At 34.5% G+C, this 24,407-nt stretch overlaps 1 pseudogene; it reads left to right on the forward strand.

The window, feature by feature from the left end:
- The first annotated feature begins 23,132 nt into the window (after positions 1–23,132).
- Positions 23,133–24,039, forward strand: LOC108294926 (annotated as a pseudogene).
- The last annotated feature ends 368 nt before the right edge of the window (positions 24,040–24,407 follow it).

The raw sequence follows: 24,407 nt of genomic DNA on the forward strand, positions 1-24,407 counted from the left end.
AGACTCCCACACAATAACAGTGGGAGACATCAACAACTCACTGACAGCTGAGACAGATAATTAAGACAGAAAATTAACAAAGATATTTAGAACCTGAATTCAGCACTGGACCAAATGAGCCTTATAAACATCCACAGAATTCTCAACCCAAAACAACAGAATGAATATGCATTATTCTCATCACCACATGGTATATACCTTAATACTGACCACACAATCAGAAGTAAAACAATTCTCAGAAAATGCAAAAGAAATGAAATCATACCAACCAATGTCTCAGACCACAGTGCATAAAACAGAAATCAAACTAGGAAAATTACTCAAAACCATACAATTACATGAATATTAAACAACCAGCTCCCAAGTGACTTTGGGATAACTAATTTTATGAGTCTGTTCTCACATTGCATTAAAGAACTACCTGAGAATAGGTAATTTCTAAAGAAAGGAGGTTTAATTGACTCACAGTTCCACAGGCTGTACCAGAAATATGGCTGGGAAGGCCTTGGGAAACTAACAAGCATGGTGGAAAATGAAGGGGAAGCATGGACGTTTTACATGGCCAGAGAAAAGACAAGAGAGAGGAGGAGGTAGTGCTACATGCAATTAACCAAATCTCATGAGAACTTAGTATTATGAGAAGAGAAAGGTTGAAGTCTGCCACCATAATTCAATCGATGTCCACCAGGTCCCTTCTTCAACATTGGAACAGTTTGGTATGAAATTTGGAGAGGAACACATATTGAAATTTTGTCATGCTGCCCTGGCCCCTATGAAATCTCATGTTCTTCTCACATCACAAAATACAATCATCCTTTGTCAAAATTCCCCCGTCTTCCTCATTTCAACATTGACTCAAAAGTCCAGAGTCCAAAGTGTCATCTGAGAAAAGGTAAGTCTATGAGCCTGTGAAGTCAAAAACAAGTTAGTTACTTCCAAGATACAATGGAGTTACAGGAATTGGGTAATTACACCCAATTCAAACAGGGGAAATTTGCCAGAACAAACTGACTACAGGCCCCATGCAAGTTTGAAACCCAGCAGAGTACACATTAAATCTTAAAGCTCCAAAATAATCTCCGTTGATTCTGTGTCCCACCTCCAGGCCACACTGATGTAAGAATGGGCTTCCATGGCCTTGGAGGGTTCCACCTCTGTGGCTCTGCAGGGCCTTGCTTTCATGTCTGTTTTCAAGGGCTAGCATTGAGTGCCTGTGGCTTTTCCAGGTACATGGTGCAAGCTGCTAGTGGATCCACTATTCTGGGGTCTGGAGGATTCTGGTCCTTTTCTCAAAGCTCCATGAAGCAGTGCCCCAGTGGGGATTTTGTGGGCAGGCTCCAACCCAACATCTTCCCTTCGTACTGCCCTAGTAGAGAGTCTCCATGAGGCTTCCACCTCTGCAGCAGACTCCTGCCTAGATATCCAGGCATTTCCATATATCCTCTGAAATCTACGCAGAGGTTCCCTAGCCTCAGCTCTTGCCTTCTGTGCATTCACAATCTTAACATCACATGGAAGCTTCCAAGGCTTAGGCCCACACCATCTGGAGCAGAGACTTGTGGTGTATCCCAGGTTCTTTAAGGTACAGATGGAGCTTGAGAGTCTGGAACACAGGAAGCAGTGTTCTGAAGTTGCACAGTGCAGAAGGGCTCTAGATCTGGCCCAGAAAACCATTATTTTCTCCTGGGCCTCCAGGGATGTGAAGGTAGGGGTTGCCACAAAAGTCTCTGAAATGCTTTCAAGGTTTTTTTTTTTTCATTGTATTTGCTATTAACATTTGGATTTTTTCTTATGCAAATTTCTATAGTTGGTTTGAATTTCTTCTCAGAAAATGGCTTTTTTCTTTTTTATCACATGGTCAGTCCTGCAAATTCTCTGAACTTTTATGTTCTGCTTCTGTTTTAAATATAATTTCCAACTTTAGGTTGTATCTTTGTTCATAAATATGAGCATACACTGTTAGAAACAGCCAGGTTAAATCTTGAAGGCGTTACTGCTTAGAAATTTTCTCCACCAGATAGCCTAAATCACCTGTCTCAAGTTCAAAGTTCTACAGATTTATAAAGCAGAAACAAAATGTCTTCAACTTCTTTGCTAAGTCATAACAAAAGTGGCATTTGCTTCAGTTCGCAATAAGTTTCCCATCACCATCTGAGACTACCTCAGTCTGAACTTCAATGCCCATATCAGTAACTGAATTTTGGTCACAGCCATTCAACAAGTCTCCAGGAGGTTTCAAAGTTTCTCTCATATTCTTGTCTTCAGAGTCCTCTGAACTGCTCCAACCTCTGCCTGTTACCTAGTTCCAAAGTCACTTCCACATTTTCAGGTATCTTGGTAGCAATGCTCAACTTTTAGATACCAATTTTCTGTATTATTTTGTTCTCACATTACTATAGAGAACTACATAAGACTGAGTAATTTATAAAGTAAAGAAGTTTAATTGACTCACAGATCCTCAGGCTGTACAGGAAGCATGGCTGGGGAGGTTTTGTAAAACTTACAATCATGGAAGAAGGTGAAGGGAAAGCAGGCACTTCTTACATTACAAGAGAAGGAGGAAGAGAGAGTAAGGAGATGATGTTACAAACTTTTAGGAAATGATACTTTATGGGAACTCATATACTATCTTGAGAACAGTAAGGAGGAAGTCCACCCCTATAATCCAATCAACTCACACCAGGTACCACTTCCAATATGGGGGGGTTACAATTTGACCTGAGATTGGGTGGTGACACAAATACAGACCATATCACTAATGAAATTAGTGCAGAAATCAAGAAGTTTTCTGAAACTACTGAGAACAAAGATAGAGCATACCAGATTTTCTGGGGCACAGGCAAGGTAGTGTTCAAAGCGAAATTTATAACACTAAACACTAACATCAAAAAGTTGGAAGAATCTCAATTTAGTAATCCAACATCAAAACTAAAAGAGCTAGAGAACCAAGAGCAAACCAACTCCAAAACTAGCAGAAGACAGGAAATAACCAAAATCAAAGTTGAACTGAGGGAGATTAAGACACAATAAAACATTAAAAAGATCAACAAATCTAGGAGTTTGCTTGTAGAAAAAAAGTAACAAGATAGACCACTAGATAGATTAAGAAAGAAGAAAAGTGAGAAGACTGAAACAAACAATTAGAAATGTCTAAGGGGATATTACCACTGACTCCACAGAAATAAAAATACTCATCAGAGACCACTATGAGCACCTCTATTCATAAACTAGACAATCAAGAAGAAATAACAACATTCCAGGCCGGGCGCGGTGGCTCAAGCCTGTAATCCCAGCACTTTGGGAGGCCGAGGTGGGTGGATCACGAGGTCCGGAGATCAAGACCATCCTGGTCAACATGGTGAAACCTCGTCTCTACTAAAAATACAAAAAATTAGCTGGGCATGGTGGTGCATGCCTGTAATCCCAGCTACTCAGGAGGCTGAGGCAGGAGAATTGCCTGAACCCAGGATGTGGAGGTTGCGGTGAGCCAAGATCGCGCCATTGCACTCCAGCCTGGGTAACATGAGTGAAACTCTGTCTTAAAAAACAAAACAAAACAAAACAAAATTCCAATACATATACACCCTCCCAATACTGAACTAAGAAAAAATTAAATACCAAAACATACCAATAACACACTTGAGTCAGTAATAAAAAGCCTACCAATATAAAAAGCCCAAGACCAGATGGATTCACATCCAAATTCTGCTTGTATTTGGATACAAAACACAGCTTGTATCATTTTAACTGAAACTATTTGAAAAACTGAGGATGTGGGAATCCTCCTCAATTCATTCTGTGCGTCCAGCACCATTCTAATACTAAATCCTGGGAGAGACACGTGAAAAAAAAAAAAGAAAACTTCAGGCCAATATCCTTGATGAACTTTAACGCAAAAATTCTCAACAAAATACTGGCAAAATGAATCCAGCAGTTCATCAAAAAAGCTAATCTACTATGATCAACAAGGTATTAACCCTGGATGCCAGGTTGGTGCAAATCAAGAAATACGATTCATCACATAAACAGAACTAGAGACAAAAATGACATGGTTATCTCAATAAATGCAGAAAAGGATTTTCATAAAATTCAACATCCCTTCATGTTAAAAACTTTCAATAAACTAGGGATTAAAGGTACATACCTCAAAATAATAAAAACCATAGATGACAAAACCACACCCAACATCACAGTGAATAGGCAAAAGCTGGAAGCATTCCCCTGGAAAACCAGCACAAGACAAAGATGCCCTTTCTTGCCAATTATATTCAACATGGTATTGAAAGTTCTGGCCGGAGCAATCAGGCAAGAGAAAGAAATAAAGGCATCCAAATAGAAAGGGCAGAGTCAAATTATCTTGGTTTGCAGATGATATGACTCTGTATTTAGAAAATCTCATAGTCCCTGCTCAAAGTTTCTTGATGTGATAACCAACTTCAGCACATTTTTAGAATGCAAAGTCAATGTACAAAAATTAGTAGCATTTTTATATATGAAAAACAGCCAAGCCAAGAGCCAATTTAATAATGCAATCCCATTCACATTTGCTGGAAAATTAGTTAAATACCTAAGAATGCAGCTGATAAGAGAGGTAATAAAGCTCCACAATGAGAATTATAAAACACTGTTCAAAGAAATCTGAGATGACATAATCAAATGGAAAAATAATTCATGCTTATGGATAGAAAGAATCAATATTGTTAAAATGGTCATACTGCCTAAAGCAATTTACAAATTCAATGCTATTTCTATCCAACTATCAATGACATTCTTCATTTTTACAGTAATAAAAAGTATTTTAAAATGCATATAGAACCATAAAACATCTTGTATAGCAAAAACAATCCTATGCAAAAAGAACAAAGCTGGAGTCATCATGTTACCCAACATCAAACTTTACTACAGGGATTTAGTAACCAAAACAGCATGGTACTGGTAGAATAACAGACATAGACCAACAGAAGTGAATATAGAGTTTAGAAATACTGCTACACACTTATAACCATCTGATCTTTAACAAAACTGAAAAAAAACGAGCAATGTAGAAGAGAATCCCCCACCATTCAATAATTGGTGGTGGGAAAGCTGACTACCCATATGTACAAGATTGAAACTGTACTCCTTTCTTTACATCATATTCAAGAATCAAGTCAAAATGGCATGAAGACTTAAATGTACGACCCAAAACTATGAAAACCTTGGAAGGTAACTTAAGCAATATCCTTCTGCACATAGGAAAAGCCAAAGATTTCATAACGAAGATGCCAGAAACAATTGCAACAAAAAAAGTAACTGACAAATAGTCTCTATTTAAATTAAATAGTTTCTGATCAGCAAAATAAACTATCAACAGAGTAACAGACATAATACAGAATGGGAGAAATTTTGCAAATTGTACATCTGAAAAAGGTCTAATATCCAGCATCTATTAGAAACTTAAAAACCTTTATAAGAAAAAGCAAACAACTCCATTAAAAAGTGGACAAAAGACATGAACAGACCCTTTTCAAAACAAAATATACATGCAGCCGACAAGCATATGAAAATAAGCTCAATATCACTAATCATTTGAAAAATGCAAACCAAAACCACAATGAGGTGCCATCTCACACCAGTCAAATAGCTATTACTAAAAAGTAAAAACAAAAACAAAAAACATGTTGTTGACATTGCAAAGAAAAGGAAACATTTAGATACTGTTGGTGGCGTTGGTTCAACTATCATGAAAGATAGTCTGACAATTCCTCAAAGAGCAAAAAAACAGAACTGAACTACCATTTGACCCAGCAATTCTATTATTGGGTATATAACTAAAAGAATATAAAACACTGTAACATAAAGATACATGCACATGTATGCTTTTTCCATCACCATTCATGATAGCAAAGGCATGGGATCAACCTAAATGCCTGTTAATGATAGAATGGATTAAAAAAATGTGGTTCATACACACTATGGAACACAATGCAGCCATAAAAAAGAGTGGGATCATTTCATTTATAATAACACGAATGGAGCTGGATGCCATTATCTTTAGTAAACTAACACAGGAAAAGAAAACCAAATACTGCATAATCTCACCTATAAGTGAGAGCTAAATGATGAGAACACATGGATACATACAGACACTGGAACAACAGATACTGGGGCTGACGCGATGGAGGGTGAAGGGGGTAGAAGTAGGAAAAAAAAAAAAAACTATGAGGAATAGGCTTAGTACCTGGGTGATGAAAGAATCTGTATAACAAACCCCTTTAACTGGAGTTAACCTATGTACCACACCTGAATGTATACCCCTCAACCTAAAATACAAGTGTAAAAAAGTAATAGCTAAAATCTTTTTAAAAACATTAAATGGGACTATTGCCTCCTCTTTAGTATTGTTATACATAGAAATTGTAAGAGTGTTTGTAGGCTCTTGCAGAAAGTAGGTGTTCAATGTAACATTAGTAAAACTTGAAAACAACAGGTTTACTGAAATATTTTGGTTTTGTCATTATGAAGATGTTTGTCCAGAAAGAAAAGTAATTTTTAACATTTTGCAAGGTAATTTATAACTTCTAGATATCTGGACATTCAAATATGTACTGTGTTCATCTAAGCCTGATCATGTATAGGTGGGTAGGAGTGTTGTTAAAAGAATACTGATATTTCACCGTAGGATAAGAAATGTTAGCTGTTACAACAAAAATGATATTTAACAAGACCAGTGGTTTTCAACATTCACTGAAAATTAAAGCCAGTGGGGAACTTTAAAAAGATATAAATGTTTGGGCCTCACTTTCCTTACCTGTCTGGATTATGATTTCATTGATTCAATATCTGTTCTGGGATTTGCTATTTCTGCTTTAATTCAAATTGAAATTTGAATCTAGAGTTATGAATTACTGAGTTAGACAACAGTGATTTTCAGACATTAGCATTCCTCAGAGTAATCTGGAAGGCTTATTAAGACACATATTGCTGGGCCTCACCTGCAGTTTTTTATTCACTAGCTCTTGAGTGGGACCTAACAAGACACATTTCTAGCATATTTTTGGTATGCTAATGCCACCGCTCAGGGACTATACTTTGAAGACCACAGGCCTGATTTTAGAAATAATAAAATACTTTAAAATTAATAATAGATGCTATTAAAATTCCCAACCCCCAACAGTGTGTGGGTCTATATATATGTGTGTGTGTGTGTGTGTGTGTATATATATATACACACACACACACACACACACCTGTATCTAGCATGTATGTATATATATACATACACATAAATACATATAAATTAATCTATATATAAATTCAAAATATTGCATACAATTTCACAGATTTCACAAATTCACTGAAACACCTCCATTGAACTTTTAGGAGTTCAAATATTTGAGGCTGCAACTCTTGATCTAAAAAATTTCTAATATTAGCATGTATCCCTTTAGCTCAAAGATCCAATGTCATCATTTTCTGTTGAGAAATAATTTTATTGCAAATAAAAAAATTAAAGTATCAGACTACCACTGAAGAATTTTTATTGGAAAACAATGTAATTGTTTAAACACACAAAATGTGATTCGAAATCTTAGATTAAAAATCAACATTGCTTTCATCTACCTTTTTTCTTATTTTTCACATTTACATTTTTGTCTATTTTCGTGTAGGAAATAGGGTTAATCTTATAAGTAATTTATGAGTATTATTTTTAACTTTTATTTAATGAAAACTAAACATTTTACTGACATACTTACAAGAATCAATTCCACACTTTTGTTTTTGTTTCATTTTTTATTTATTTAATAATGTGTATTGAGACTCTGTTAATTCAAGGCATTGTGCTTGGTAATGGGAATAGTACAATGAACTAAATTGTTCTCTCTGTCAGAGAATTAAATTTTGAATAATTTCTGGCGTAAAATGGCTTTTGCATTTCCAAACACTCTTTGGGGATGCTTTTGGCCCTGTACCAATGCATAAGTTTTTAAAGAAATATTTTGAAAGACTTGCCTGTTGCTACATATTTTGATGCTAGTGGTAAATACATTTTTAATGAGCTAGCAACAAATAGTAACTGTTCAGTACATAAGGCACACATGATAAAGATAAACATTATAAATGCTTGCAATATATTTTGGACTCCACTGCTTTATAGATATTATGTTGAATTTTAGGCTGAGAAAATATGTTTCATTTTATGAAATTTAATTTTGTAGTTTTTCAAATACATTCAACAATGACACAGTAAATACAATATAGTAATAGATTTTAAGATAATTTGATCTGTATCAAGGTATCTCAGTAGTAAGGTTTAGTATGTTCAGCAAAACTTAATTGCATAACGAAATGCACCTGCTGATGTAGTGTTAATTAGGCAGTCATGTTCTGCATGTCACTGCTAGCTTCGCTTCATAGAGCGACAGAAATTGCCACTTTTGAGCTTGATAAATTGTTCTTTGTTCATTTAGCTTTTAATTTCTTTCTAACAGTGTACAGTTCCAGTATCACAAATCACTGATCTCTGGTGTCCTTGTATTCTTTATTTATTTTTTTTTTTACATTAGAAGGAACAAAGAACTCATGTCACGGCAGCTTCATCTATTCTTTTAGTTGACCATGCTCGATTAATTCAAATGCAAACTGAAGATCACAATAAGCATTGTCAGGAGCACCAATATTAGGTTAAGGCCTTTGTTTTTATTAATAATTGCTGCTACCCTAGCTTATGTAAAACAAATTCACAATTTATTTTCAGTATTGGGAACAATACCTTATAGTTGAGACATGCAAATATATATATTTTAATTTTTAATGTTTTTCATTTAACTTTTTAACATTTTTATTTAAAGTTATTTTTATTCATTAGAATATATAAATAAATGAATAATAAATAAACACTCTAAGGATAAATATAAATTGAAAACAAGAGGCTTAATTCTTCCTGGTGAAAAGGGGGAAGAGATTTCTCTCACTTTTTCTTGTCAGAGAATTACCTTGGAAAACTTGAGTACTTTCTTAACTCTTTCTGATGTATATAAATCCTTTTGAAGATTGAATATGCCTTTTGTCAGCTGGTCTTTTATCACCTTTATGATGCAAGTATGTATTTCTCCAGAAGCTGAGAGCCATGTCTTTGAAATGTATAAAGGAAGAGAGCATCTCTCCTAGTTTCCATGAAAGAGCAGAGCCTAACTTCAGTGGGCACCTTGCTCCAAGTTGTAAAACTACCTCCTATAATAAAGATAGGAGAAGGTTGTGTCTCCCCTTGGATCAAGCCAATTAACTAACACAGACGGTCACCCCAATTACCAGATAAATTAAAAATAAACTATGTGTGACTAATGGTACTGTCATGTCCTCTTTGCTGAGAACTAGTTATTGTTTATCTTGAAAACGTGCATAGTGGGTTATATCTGGTTGGCTATATAAAAAGGTGAGGTTTACTTTTGTCCTTGCAGTCCCTTAGCAAGTGGATTTCCTGGTATTTATGTGAAATGCCACCAATGGAGTAGCACATATTTATGATACTAAAGTAAAAGTGAAAACAAGAAACAGAACATAAATGAAAGATGGAAGTTTTCCAAAAGCCTTTTGCATTTTAGCCGTGAGCTATTCTTTAACTCTTGTTCAAACATCTCTGCTTCAGTATCTCCATGTTCCAATTAAAGCAAATTATTTGGTGGCTTTTATATACACCTCAGACTTCTACGTTTGTAATTTGGCACACCCTCTCTTTTCAAATGAATATGCTTCTACCATCTCCAAATATTAATATGTATATGTATACTTTTATTACAAAATTTATCTACCTGTAGGTGTTTCTATGTGCATGTGCTTTATATTCCTGTGATATCATAATCCTCATAAGAACAATCTGTGATTTGTTTAACTTCTTCAGAAAAACAAGATGGGGAGATCTGAAAGAAATACCATAGTGATGGCCAGAGGTACTGTATAGGTGATGGGGAGGAAGGCAGCAAATCACACTGCCACGTGTGTACCTATACAACAATCTTGCATGCTCTTCACATGTACCCCAAAACCTAAAATGCAATAAAATAAATAAATGGAAAAAAAAAGAAATGCCTCAATTGAGAGCCACACCACATTTTTCTAGCATCTTAATTGCCATAATTATTTTTACTTCATATAGCACATATAGACATGCATACTATCTCTTATCTCTTTCCACAGTTCAGAGTTATCTTGAAAATTTTCTATTGTGCTTCAAGATTTTACAATAGACAGTTGCTTACTCTACTTTATGATGATTAGCATCATGCTTAATATTTATTGTGAATTCCACCAAATCTATTATTTCAGAAGCCCAAACAATTCTACTGAAATCATCATAAATGATGAAGATCATTCTTTAATACATCAAATCAAATGACAAGTGAAAAACTATAGCTGGGTTTATTTCACTTTGGAAATGGTTAGGACAGGATACAATGTCATGTTTTGTTGAAGTGGTTTTTGTTTTGCTATTAAATATACTCTTCATCTAAAATGTAAACGAGAAAAGTCAACTAATTATTACTCTAAACTAGTGAAGTATAAGCATAATGATGCCGCAAAGTGTTTCCACAATTTAGAGGCCTCTGAGAGAGCATTTCAAAATGCTGAGTGAGGTAATTTCTGTATATAATTTCTAGAAGTCAGTGCTTTACAAATACTTGTTTTAGAACATGGAATTTTAGCTTATACCACTAGCAAAAACATACAATACACTTTAGAAATTCTATTTTTTGCCAATAGACAGAGGAAGAGAAAGGACCAAGGAAATGGCTTAACAACAAAGTGGGAAATCATGTTTTTTAAAAGCTTAAAGTATTTTAAAAATTAACATCTTAAAGCTACGAAGTACTTTTGCTTTTCGAACAGCAAAGAAAGATTTCTAGGGAAAAGTGGTAACATAAGTAAAAACATAAATATGATTTGCTTCTCCACTTTATCCCCTCTCCAGAATCATCCTCCAAAGGAAATAACCTACAAAACTTTGAAATAGAAGACACTTTGCACAAGCTCTGTCTGCAGCAGAGCCCAATGACTACCAAGAGTAACAGCTCCTACATGCTTAAGTCAGTCCGGTTAATTTTATTTGGAATCAACAGTTTTCTGTATGACACAGTCAGCTACACTAGACAAGGGGTGAATGACGATGAAGGAGGAAGTAACAGAGATGCAGTGAAGAGACAGGCATGATTAACAGAGTGCAATTCTTCATTGACCAGAAGATTGGAAGTGCTGTCGAGTAATGTTAGACAAGCAACTACAATGGCAGTTTTAGTAATGAAGATAAAGAAAATCTATCAGTATTGGCAATGGCAAAGTTATCTAGGAGATTCATCTGAAAAAAATGTATGTAAAAAGTGAGCCTGGCCAACTTGGTGAAACCCCATATCTACTAAAAAATAAAATTAAAAAATTGGCCAGGCTTGGTGGTGGATGCCTGTAATCCCAGCTACTTGGGAGAGTGAGGCAGGAGAATCCCTTGAACCCAGGAGCCAGAGATCGCAGTCAGCTGAGATTGTGTCACTGCACTCCAGCCTGGGCAACAAGAGCAAAGCTGCATCTAAAAAAAAAAAAAAGTGAGTGGTCAATGAAAATACCTCACATGATAATATGCCAAACAATAAAGCTTGGTATAAGAAAAGCCAATTAATTACCTTAATAAAAATATTCCAAGAAATGAATAGAAGCTACACAAAGAATTTAATAAAATAATCATAATAAATAAAGACACAAATAAATACAGAGAAAAATTGGGAGAAAGGAAAATGGCCAAAGCAGAGGATAATATTGAATATACACATGCTTTGAAAATGATGTTTTACATTTGTTATTAAATAAAGTATACAAGAAAGCTATTAATAATCTAAGGGGTATAAAAAATTAAAAGCTTATGGTTAAAATACATAAAGCCTAATAGGAAAATGGGATGCACGTCTTCATCAATATTAATCAGTGCTAGAATGCATGAGACCAAAAGCCATACCATTTAACCACAGTGATGCAAGCTTCAATATAACAGTGAAAATCTCCTTTTACTTATCAACCCACTCCCCTTTACTCATTTCCTTCAGTGGTGGTTTAGCTTTCACATATATTCCTATACATTAAAAATAAAGGACAAGATATTTCAACTAGAATCTAGTTCAACTCAATTTAGTCCAAGTGTGTCAGGAAAAATAAAACAGCTTGTCATTGAAAATCTGCATTGTGAATGATAGCTTCCAAATCGGAACCAACATAACTGGAAATTAAAATTAAAATGCCTTTGAGTTTAAACAAATGTTTATTTTAAAATGTCTCCTTTTCAACTTCATAAAATTCTTAGGTTTTCATAAGTAACTACATTTTGAAGAAAAAATTTTTAGTCTAATGTGAATTTCATTTGAATATTATGGTCATATAAATCCTAAATATCTTTTAAGAGTTTCTTTGGTATTTTATCTTTGTATCTCACTAAGGCTAGTGCTTTAAGTGACCAAACTCAAATTAAATATGGAGTTGTATGGCCAGTCTGGTAAGATAAGGAATATTAACAAAACTCTTGTATTGCTGTAAAAACATTAATATTTCAGCAAAGAAATCTTAATTTATATTACAGAACATATGTATATGCTTTCTAAAATAGATCAAAAATTATTTTTAGAAACTCATCCATGTAAGTAAGGACTCAGGATTTGTTTTTCAATTTTATTTATTTCAAGAAATAATTGATATTATCAGTTCAGGTATTTTTAGAAGGAAGCTATGACACAACTTATTTAAAAAGTAAGGGCTACTTCCTATCTCACGTAATACAGTATCTGAGTTAAGGTTAGTATACAACTGGTTGATTTGAAATGTTTAAAACTATCTAAGACCTAAGTTTCATCGTGAATACCTGAGATGCTCTTTATCATCATAAAGTACAGGCGCTCCAAGCACGGTATCTGTATATAACATCATTCTAAAGATGTCGTCCTATCTTGTGTATCTCATTTCAGATGAGAGTAAATTATTCTCAAAAGATCTCTGACCCACTATATTTTCTCATAAATTATTATCCAAAATTTATTTTTTAAAGTTAATTCAATTTAAAAGGCTACTTCAAGATTGGAATTTAGCCTTAACCAGGATACAGAGTTAACTTGTCCTTAGCTGAGTTTCTATTAAAAAGCAACCATAAAATATTTAAATAAAAAGTATAGGCCTTCACCTCAGGCAACTCATATTTCCAATATAATATTCAATATTAATATCATGTCAAAAAGTCATTACCATGTCTTTCCTCTGAAGAATTAAAGACATTAAAAGAACTCTGACATGTGAACCAAAAGATCTCATCTAAGACCTGCCACTCTCCAGTGATGTAAACTTTGGTAAATTATATGTATATAAATTTGATTTATATATTTGAAAAATAAGAATAAAATTAATACTCCTGTAAGCACTTAAGAATTTGAGAAGCAAACAGATATGCATTTCAATGCACTTTATAAATTATAATGTAGCGTATAAACTTGAATTATACTTATTACTTGATATCTTGCCACATAGAATTAAAAAATAAAAATAAACATTATTATTTAAACTTAACTCCTATCTACATATCAGTTTTATTCCAACAGATAAACAAGTTGGTAACAGAAAAGCAATGAAGAGTAGACGGTTCAATGAGATGTATTCAGAAAAGAATAAAAATTTTCTTCTTTCCCCCATGCAAATGCAAAGATTTAAAGTCCAAGACGTTTCGTCTTTTAAACATAGTCAGCGTAGGTTTTTGTTTAAATTTTTAATTTCTGTGGGCACATAGTAGGTAGATATATTTATAGGGTACATAAGATATTCTGATACGGTCATGCAATATGTAATAATCACATTGTGGAAAATGAGTATCAGTTACTTCAAGTATTTATCCTTTGTGTTACAATTCAATTTACTCTTTTAGTAATTTAAAAATGTACAATTTAATCATCATTATTTTGCTGTCAAATACTAGGTTTATTCATTCTTTTTTTTTTTTTTTTTTTTTTTTTTTTTTTTTTTTTTTTTTTTTTTTTTTTTTTTTTTTTTTTTTTTTTTTTTGGTATCCATTAACAATCACAATCTCCATCTCCTCTTCATCCCCGACTACCCTTCCGGGTCTCTAGGAACAATTCTTCTACTTCATATCTATATGAGTTCAATTGTTTTGATTTTTAGATCCAACATGTAAGTGAGAATACAGGGTGTTTGTCTTTCTGTGCCTGGCTTATTTCAGTTAACATAATGACCTCCAGTTTTATCCATGTTTTGCAAATGACAGGAGCTCATTTTTTTTAACGGCTAAACAGTACTCCATTGTGTATATGTACCACATTTTTGTCATCCATTCATCTTTTGATGGATGCTTAGGTTGCCACCAAATCTTGACAATTATGAATAGTGCTGCAACAAACATGAAAGTGAAGGTATCTCTTCTATATACTGATTTTCTTCGTTTTGGATATCCAGTAGTGGGATTGCTGTATTATATGATAGCTCTATTCTGAGTTTTGGGGAGAACCTGAAAACCATTCTCCATAGTGGTTGTACTCATTTACATCCCCATCATGTACAACTATGCTTTTTCTCCACACCCTTGCCAGCATTTGTTATTGCCTATCTTTTGGGTATAAGTCATTTTAACCAGGATGAGATGATATCTCATTGTAGTGCTGATTTGCATTCTTTTTATGATCAATGATGTTGAGCATCTTTTCATATGCCTGTTTGCCATTTGTAGGTCTTATTTTGAAAAATGTCTATTCGGATCATTCAGATATTTTGCCTATTTTTAAATCAGGTTATTAGATTTTTCCTAATAGAGTTGGTTGTGCTCCTTATACATTCTGGTTATTATCGCCTTGTCCAACAAGTAGTTTGCAAATATTTTCTATTTTGTGGGTTGTCTCTTCACTTTGTTGATAGTTTCCTTTGTTGTGCAGAAGCGTTTTAACTTGATGTGATCCCGTTTGTCCAATTTTGCTTTTATTGACTTTGCTTGTCGGGCAATGCTCAAAATTTTTTGCCCACACCACGTCATGGATATTTCCCCAATGTTTTCTTATAGTAGTTTCATAGGTTGTGGTTTTAGATTTATGTCTTTAATCCATTTTGATTTTTATATGTGGCAAGAGATAGGGATCAAGTGTCGTTTTTCTGCATATGAGTATCTAGTTTTCCCAGCAGCACATATTAAAGAAATTATATTTTCCCCAGTGTATGTTCTTGGAAACTTTGTCAAAAACGAATTCACTATAGGTGTGTGGATTTGTTTCTGGGTTCTCTATTCCGTTCCATTGGTCTGTTTGTGTTTTCTATGCCAGTACCATGCTGTCTTAGTTACTTTCCGCAGTATGATTTGAAGTCAGAAACTGTGATTCCTTTTGTTTTGTTCTTTTTGCTCAGAGTAGCTTTGGCTATTCTGGGTCTTCTGTGATTCTACATACATTTTAATATAGTTTTGTATTATTTCTGTGAATAATGTCATTAGGATTTTGATAGAGATTGTACTGAATCTGTGTATTAATTGGGTAGAATGTACATTATAACAATATTGATTCTCCTAATCTATGAACATGGGATCACTTTATATTTTTTGTGTTGTCTCCAATGTCTTTTATTAGTATTTTATCATTTTAATTGAAGAGATCTTTCATTTCTTTAATTTCTAGGTATTTAATTTTGCTTGTGGGTATTGTAAATACAATTAGTTTTTTAATTTCTTTTTCAGAGTGTTCACTGTTGGCATATAGAAATGTTACTGATTTTTTATGTTGATTTTGTATCCTGGAACTTAACTGAATTTATCAGTTCTAATACTTTTCTGGTGGTGTCTTTAGGTTTTTCCAAATATAAGATCAGGTCATCTGCAAAGAAAGATATTTTAACTTCTTCCTTTCCAATTTGGATCTCCTTTATTTATTTATCTTGTCTGATTGCTCTAGCCTGGACTTGTTAAACAACAGTGGTGAAAGTGGGCACCCTTGTCATGTTCCAGATTTTACAGAAAAGGCTTTTAGGCGTTCTGCATTCAGGATGATAACAGCTGTGAGTCTGTCATGCATGGCTTTTATTATGTTGAGGTATGTTTCTTCTATAACTAGGTTTTTAAGGGTTTTTTTTGTCATCATGAAGTGATGTTAAATTTTATCAAATGCTTTTGCAATGTCAATATAAATTGTCATGTATTTTCCCCTTATTCTATTGATATATCACATTGATTGATCTGCAGTTATTTTACCACCCCTGCTTTCATTCCTGGGAAAAATCCCACTTGGTCATGATGAATGATCTTTTTAATACACTGTTGAATTTTGTTTGCTATTTTTTGTTGAGAATTTTTGTATTAATATTTATCAGATATACTAGCCTGTACTTTTCTTTTTTTGATGCATGTTTGGTTTTGGCATCAAGGTAATATTGGTCTCATAGAATGAATTTGGAAATCTTTTCTACTCTATTTTCCAGAACACTTTGAGTAGGATTGGTATAAGTTCTTCTTTAAATGACTGGTAGAATTCAGTAGTGAAGCCATCCAGTCCCAGGTTTTTCTTTACTAGGAAATTTTATTGTGGCTTTGATCTCATTACTTGTTATTGGTCTGTTCAAGTTGTTGATTTCTTTATAGTTTAAACTTAGTAGGTTGTATGTGCTTATGAATTTGTACATTTCCTGTATATTTTCTAGTTTATTGGCATATACTTACTCATAGTAACTACTAATAATCCTTCAAATTTCAGGGATATCAGGACTTCTATAACCACTACCTGGCTACCATCTACGTTCACTCAAGATTCTACGGCTCTACAATCAGCAGATGGTGAAGCCAGCCAAGTTTTTCTCCTTCCCTTCAGGGCAGTGAATTCCTCCACTTACTCAATGGGCAAAAACTGGAAGCATTCCCTTTGAAATCGCCACTAAACAAGGATGCCCTCTTTTACCACTCCTATTCAATATAGTATTGGAAGTTCTAGCCAGAGCACTCCGGCAAGGAAAAGAAATAAAGGGTATTCTATTAGGAAAGGAGGAAGTCAAATTGTCTCTATTTGCAGAAGACATAACTGTGTATCTAGAAGACCCTATTGTCTCAGCCCAAAATCTCTTTAAACTGATAAGCAACTTCAACAAAGTCTCTGGATACAAAATCAATATGCAGAAATCACAAGCATTCCTATACACCAATAACAGACTTAAAGAAAGCCAAATCAAGAGCAAAATCCCATTCACAATTGCTACAAAGAGAATAAAATACCTAGGAATACAACTAACAAAGGATGTAAAGGACCTCTTCAAGGAGAACTACAACCCACTGCTCAAGGAAATAAGAGGGGGACACAAACAGAAGGCAAAACATTCCATGCTCATGGTTAGGAAGAATCAGTATCGTGAAAATGGCCATACTGCCCAAAGTAACTTATGGATTCAGTGCTATCCCCATCAAGCTACCAATGACTTTCTTCACAGAACTGGAAAAAAAACACCTTAAACTTCATATGGAACCAAAAGAGAATGTACATAGCCAAATCAATCCTAAGCAAAAAGAACAAAGCTAAAAGCATCATGCTACCTGACTTGAAACGATACTACAAGGCTACGGTAATCAAAAACAGCATGGTACTGGTACCAAAACAGAGATATAGACCAATGGAACAGAACAGAGGCCTCGGAGGCAATGCCACACATCTACAACCATCTGATCTTTGAGAAACCTGACAAAAACAAGCAATGGGGAAAGGATTTACTGTTTAATAAATGGTGTTGGGAAAACTGGCTAGGAATATGAAGAAAGCAGAAACTGGACCCCTTCCGGACATCTTATACTAAAATTAACTGCACATGGACTAAAGACTTAAAGATAAGACTCAATGCCATAAAAACCCTAGAAGAAAACCTAGGCAAAACCATTCAGAACATGGGCATAGGCAAGGACTTCATGAATAAAACACCAAAAGCATTGGCAACAAAAGCCAAAATAGACAAATTGGATCAAATTAAACTCCAGAGCTTCTGTACAGCCAAAGAAATAATCATTAGAGTGAACCGGCAACCAACAGAATGGGAAAAAATTTTGCAATCTACCCATCTGACAAAGGGCTAATATCCAGACTCTACAAAGAACTAAAACCAATTTACAAGAAAAAACAAACAAACTCATTTAAAAGTGGGCTAAGGATATGAACAGACACTTTTGAAAAGAAGACATATATGAGGCCAAGAAACATATGAAAAAATGCTCATCATCACTGGTCATTAGAGAAATGCAAATCAAAATCACATTGAGATACCATCTCATGCCAGTTAGAATGCCAATCATTAAAAAATCTGAATCATTAAAAAAATCATTTAAAAAACAGATGCTGGAGAAGATGTGGAGAAATAGGAACACTTTTACACTGTTGCTGGGATTGTAAATTAGTTCAACCATTGTGGAAGACAGTGTGGCGATTTCTCCAGGATGTAGAAATAGAAATTCTTTTTGACCCAGCAATCCCATAGCTGTGTATATACCCAAAGGATTATAAATCATTCCATTATAAAGACTCTTCAGGCCAATATCCATGATGAACATGGATGTAAAAATCTTCAAAAAAATACTGACAAAATGACTGCAACAGCCCATCAAAAAGATTATCCATCACAATCAAGTAGGCTTAATCACGGTAATGCAAGGCTGATTCAACATAAGTAAGTCTATAAATGTAATCCACCACATAAACAGAACCAAAGACAAAAACCACAATTATCTCAATAGATGCAGAGAAGGCCTTTCACAAAATTCAACAGCCCTTTATGCTAAAAACTCTCAATAAACTAGGTATCGATGGAACGTATCTCAAAATAATAAAAGCTATTTATAACAAACCCTCAACCAATAGAATGATTTATAATCCTTTGGGTATATAGCCAGTAATGGGATTGCTGGGCCAAATGGTATTTCTAGTTCTAGATCCTTGAGGAATCACCACACTGTCTTCCACAATGGTTGAACTAATTTACACTCCCACCAAAAGTGTAAAGCGTTCTTATTTCCCCACATCCTCTCCAGCATCTGTTGTCTCCTGATTTTTAATGATCGCCATTCTTACGGGCATAACATGGTATCTCAATATGGTTTTGATTTGCATTTCTGTAACGACCAGTGACGATGAGCTTTTCTTCGTATGTTTGTTGGCTGCATAAATGTCTTCTTTTGAGAAACTGGGTTCATATCACTCGCCCACTTCTTGATGGGGCTGTTTTTCTCTTGAAAGTTTGCTTAGGTTCTCTGTAGATTCTGGTAATTAGCCCTTCATCAGTGGGTAGAATGCAAGAATTTTTTCCTGATCTGTTGGTTGCTGGTTGACTCTAATGATAGTTTATTTTGCTGTGCAGAAGCTCTTAAGTTTAATTAGATCCCATTTGCCTATTTTGGCTTTCGTTGCCATTGCTTTTGGTGTTTTAGTTATGAATTTCTTGCCTATGCCTATGTCCTGACAAAGTCTTTTTTCATCTTCACTGTCCTTTCCTTAAGCAGAAGGAAGAAGTCACTTTCATTGCTAGGAGCTGCACGGTCTGAGGCTGGAGTAGGGTGGTGCAAGCACTCACTTAGGAGCCCCAGTTTGTGTTTCCTTAGGTTACATGCCACACTAATACACTGGCTGTAAGCCCAGCTCAGCATTAGGAGTTACTGAGGAATTTCAGTCCTTATGTCCTAGACTAAGTTTCAAATTTACCGAGGACCCCAGAGCCCTTTGGCCTGAGGTGACGAGGTTTGCTGAGAAACTCAATTTCTGATCACTGGTACAGGCAATTTCCCTCTGGCTAGGTCTGGTCCAGATGCTCCCTGTGTGTGTGTGCTGGCTGAGTCCAGCAGAGCTTTGCTCTCCACCGCGACCGAGCTGCAGAGTCCAACACAGAGTTCCTCAGTCACTGCGTTCTTCCACCTGCAAGTACTCAGACTTTCTCTGCATCTGATGGCCAGAGATGGAGGAGGGGTGGAACCAGTGATGCAATACTGTTTCTCCTGCCCTCTTCAATTCCTCTTTTACTGATACTAACTTAAAACCAGGTACTGTGATTGCTCACCTGGGTTTGGTTCTTGTGACAGTTCTTCTCTGTGTGTAGAGAATTGTTAAAATTGGATATTTCTGCTTTTATTCTGCCACATTGCTCTGCCCCTCTAGCTTCTCAGCAATATGCTTCGTTGTTTCTGGTCCTTGTCAGGAAAGATACAAATGTAGATGGAAATGAACAAAAGTACCCTGTATGTTTAAGCATTGTGTTACATGCACCTTATGTCCATAAAAGAAAGATTAACAGGTTAATAAACCCAGCCCTCATGTCAAAGAAATCTTCAGCATGGAGGAAGAGACCACCATATACACATAAAATGCTTATAGAACCATAAAGTGTTGATGTTAAAGATGCACAATCAGAAAGATATGGATTTATGTCCCAGCTCTGTGAAGACTGCCTTTTTTAAACTTGAGCAATATGTTTTATATCTCTGAGCTTCCAGAATCTTTTTAATATACTACTCACTGCTCCCAAACTTTTCCTGATTCCTTATTCTGAATTAAGAAACTGACATGTTAATATAATAGCTTGTAAGCTACACTATAATATATGATTTGTCAAGTGATACATTGCTTATGAGATTCTACATGAGGTTATGGCACTTGAGAGAAAAGAAAGCAAAATACAGAGGAAATAATTTAGGCATAGGATTCCTGGTTCTTCTGTGATAAATAAAATTATCTAGTAAACGGCAAATAAATTTTAACTGCTCTCAGTGTAAAATCTAAATAGTTTGATCAAATAAAATACAGTACAAATCTATCAATCTAAATACATTTTAGCTTCGCTTTTGTTCTCTGTCTAAGCAGTGGAAACATATTTTTGCTTCTTATAGCACCTACACAAAATCTAATCATATTTTCTGCATTAGGCTTTTTAAAAGCATCATTAAGTAGAAAGCTGAGGTAAGAACCATTTAACGTTACTCTAACCCTGACGCTTGATTCTATTAAAAAGTGACAGAACAAAAAGAACTGGTCAGACTAGCCCATTTGATCTTGTCAGCAACAAAGGCAATTTAAAATTACCAAAGGAATGCCCCATTTGAAATCATTTTAATGTGACTCAACCCTATTTTATTTCTTAACAGCAATTCCTAGCATTCCAATTGTTTTCTGCTTAAAAGTGTTTTATGTCAAGTTAACAGAAGATCTTCACTGGATCAATCAATATTATTAATCAAATTTAATTTGTAATTCTCACAACTGTAGAATTTCTTTTCTTCCCCTACTTTTAACACATGACTGAAGTTTTCATTTTTAAAAGGTTTTCTCTTTTTCCTCCTTTTCCTCTTCTTTGTCTATCAGTATATTAGCTAAAACTATGTTTTTATAAAGTTCCCTTTTTAAAAGAGTCTCCAAAATATTTCAAACCTCAGATGATTATTTTTGTGAAAAAGAGGAAATAAATTAGGAAAACAAAGATGGATTTCAAAAGGAAAACACAAAAAGCATGCTTTCTATTTTGATTAAAAATTATGTGAATGAAAAATTTTTGTTACATGGTATCTTCACACAAAAAATTATTCCAAATATTATTTTCGAATATTTCTATTCATAACATGTTTTTTTCTCCCCTGCATGTTCATAAGGATCTAATGGAACAGATGAGGTAAAGAACAACAAATATAAAATTAATGATTAGAGGGGCTTGTTGAAGAATACAAAATTACAGCTCGATAGGAGTAAGTTCTAGTGTTCTATAACACTGTAGCATGACTATAGTTAATAATAACATGTAGTTTCAAATAGCTAGAGGGAGGATATTGAATGTCCCCAACACGAAGAAACGATAAATGTTTGAGATGATGTATATGCTAACTACCTTGATCTGATCAATATACATTGTAAGTATTGAACCATTGCTATGTACTCATGAATATGTACCATTATCCTTTGTGAGTTAAACAAATAAAATTTAAAAAGATATTTGCAAGTTCAACTGTTGATATCTACTCTATTATTTAAACAAAAATCATGAGCTATTAATTATGATCATTTAAGAATAAGGTCGTAAGAATGTTGGCAGTTAAAAAAAAAAAAAGAAAGAAAAGAAAAATAGAGACTTTACCATCATCACACCCTCACTGGAATCCAAAAATTCATAAGAATATGGAACTTGAGATTACAAAGTTAAGTAAAGTCAGGCACAAAAAGACAAATACCACATATTCTCATTTCTAGGATCTAAAAATCAAAATATTTTAGCACATTGACGTAGAGAGTAGAAGAATGGTTATTTACCAGAGGTTGGGGAGGTAGTAGGTGACTGGCATGGGGAGAAGGGATGGTTAATGGATTCAAAACAACAGAAGAATGAGTAATATCTACTATTTGACAGCACCACAGAGTAACTATCATCAATAATTTAATTATATATTTTAAAAAAATTAAAATAATGCAATTGATTTGTTTATAACACAAACAATAAATGATTGAGGGGATGGATACCCTATTTTCCATGATGTACTTATTTTACATTGTAAGCCTATACAAAAACATCTCAAGTACACCCATAAATATATATACCTACTATAAACCCACAAAAATTAAAACAAAAAAATTTTAAAAGGCTGGGTGTGGTGGTTCACACCTGTAATTCCAGCACTTTGAGAGGCCAAGGCTGGTGGATCACCTGAGCTCAGGGGTATGAGATCAGCCTGACCAACAAGGAGAAACTCCGTCTCTACTAAAAATACAAAATTAGCCCAGGCTTGGTGGCTGGCACATGCCTGTAATCCCAGCTACTCAGGAGGCTGAGGCAGGAGAATGGCTTGAACCTGGGAGGCGGAGGTTGCCATGAGCCAAGATTGTGCCACTGCACTCCAGCCTGGGCAACAAGAGTGAGACTCTGTCTCAAAAAACAATGCTAATAAAATAAAAAGAATCAATTTTACCAAGACAAATATTACAACCTGAGTAATAAATAATTTATACATTATTTTGGAAAATTTGGTTAACTTTTGCAATTGAAAACTAAAATATAGAATGTTTGGGCTGAAGTTATTCTAAGAAGGGTGCAAGAAGAATCAGTTTTTTGTTTTTTTGTTTGTTTATTTTTAGCACTGTGTTTCGATCAAGATGTCTGGTAAAGCAAATCCTTCCAAGAAAAACTCTCAACAGTTAAAAAGAAATCCAGAGAGAAAAAGGATAATGAGGAAATGCTTCTGTGAAAGAAAAAGGTTAGAAACACATTGAAAAGAAGTAATTCATCTGAAAGATCTGTCTTCTGAAGGACAAACAAAGCACACTAACCTAAAACAGGTAAAGATAGCATCCAACAAGAGAAAAACCTGGCAGCCTCTTTCAAAGAGTAGCAGAGGCCATTTCCAGACTATGATTGAATCAGTAATAACAACAATTTTGAGTAACAGTATTAAAAAGAAGAAGAATTACAATACCATATCAACTTTCTGAAGAAACAATTGCTACAACTGTGTCAAATTCCCTCCCAAAATGATGGAAGATTTAACTGATGTTTCAAGTCTGCAGAATGCAGAAAGGGCATGAGACAAAGCTAATGAAGAGCCTCTGGCATTACTACAGGAAACAGATAAAATGGTAACAGATAAAACAGATAACAGAGTTAATGACTGGGAATATTCAGAGCATAAAGAACAAAATTCAAATTCTAGCAAGCAAGGTGGAAGAAGAAAAAGAGAAGGTAAAACAGATGCATCAAATAAATAGTGGCGTACTCCATCTTCCAGAACTTTCTCAGAAAACTCTCAAAACACCCACCCTTCAGAAATAAATTTTGGCACTAATTCCAAACCAGAAAGTTTTCTAAAGAACTTGGATATTCTTCATAATTCATCACAGACGAAGAACATGTTAACATTCATTGAAGAAGCCTATAAGAAACTGAGTGCCCCTTAAAGATTGGTTTTTTTTCTTTAAGATTGCTCCTTGTTAATTTAATGTTCACAAATTTTTAGGACTGTTAACCTATGATTATATGTACAGAGGCTAAGTCTTCTGCAGGATTTATTATGTCCTGATAGGCAATTTAAAATTAGTCTTCGTGCGTCTATCATTAGAACCTAGTGTAGTTCTGAAAACTGTTTTTAATAGTTGCCAAACGTAGGAAACCATTATTTATATTGCTGTATCTACAAAACCATAAAACAGAAATTGCCTTGATGATCTAATAGTTTCTAATGCCTGAATCGAGCTCATTTATTGGTTAACAGCTCATATCAGGAGGTGTGATGTGTAAATGTTTACATACAGTGCCTAGTGCATAAAAACCTAAGTGTTGGCTATCATTCATTCTGTAGCCAACAGCCTACAATTTCTGTCCGGTCATCTGGAACTTGAAAAATCCTCAAATGCCTTTACTCTTTTACTCATTAC

The sequence above is a fragment of the Cebus imitator genome, unplaced genomic scaffold, assembly GCF_001604975.1.
Source record: "Cebus imitator isolate Cc_AM_T3 unplaced genomic scaffold, Cebus_imitator-1.0 Scaffold611, whole genome shotgun sequence".
NCBI lineage: Eukaryota > Metazoa > Chordata > Mammalia > Primates > Cebidae > Cebus > Cebus imitator.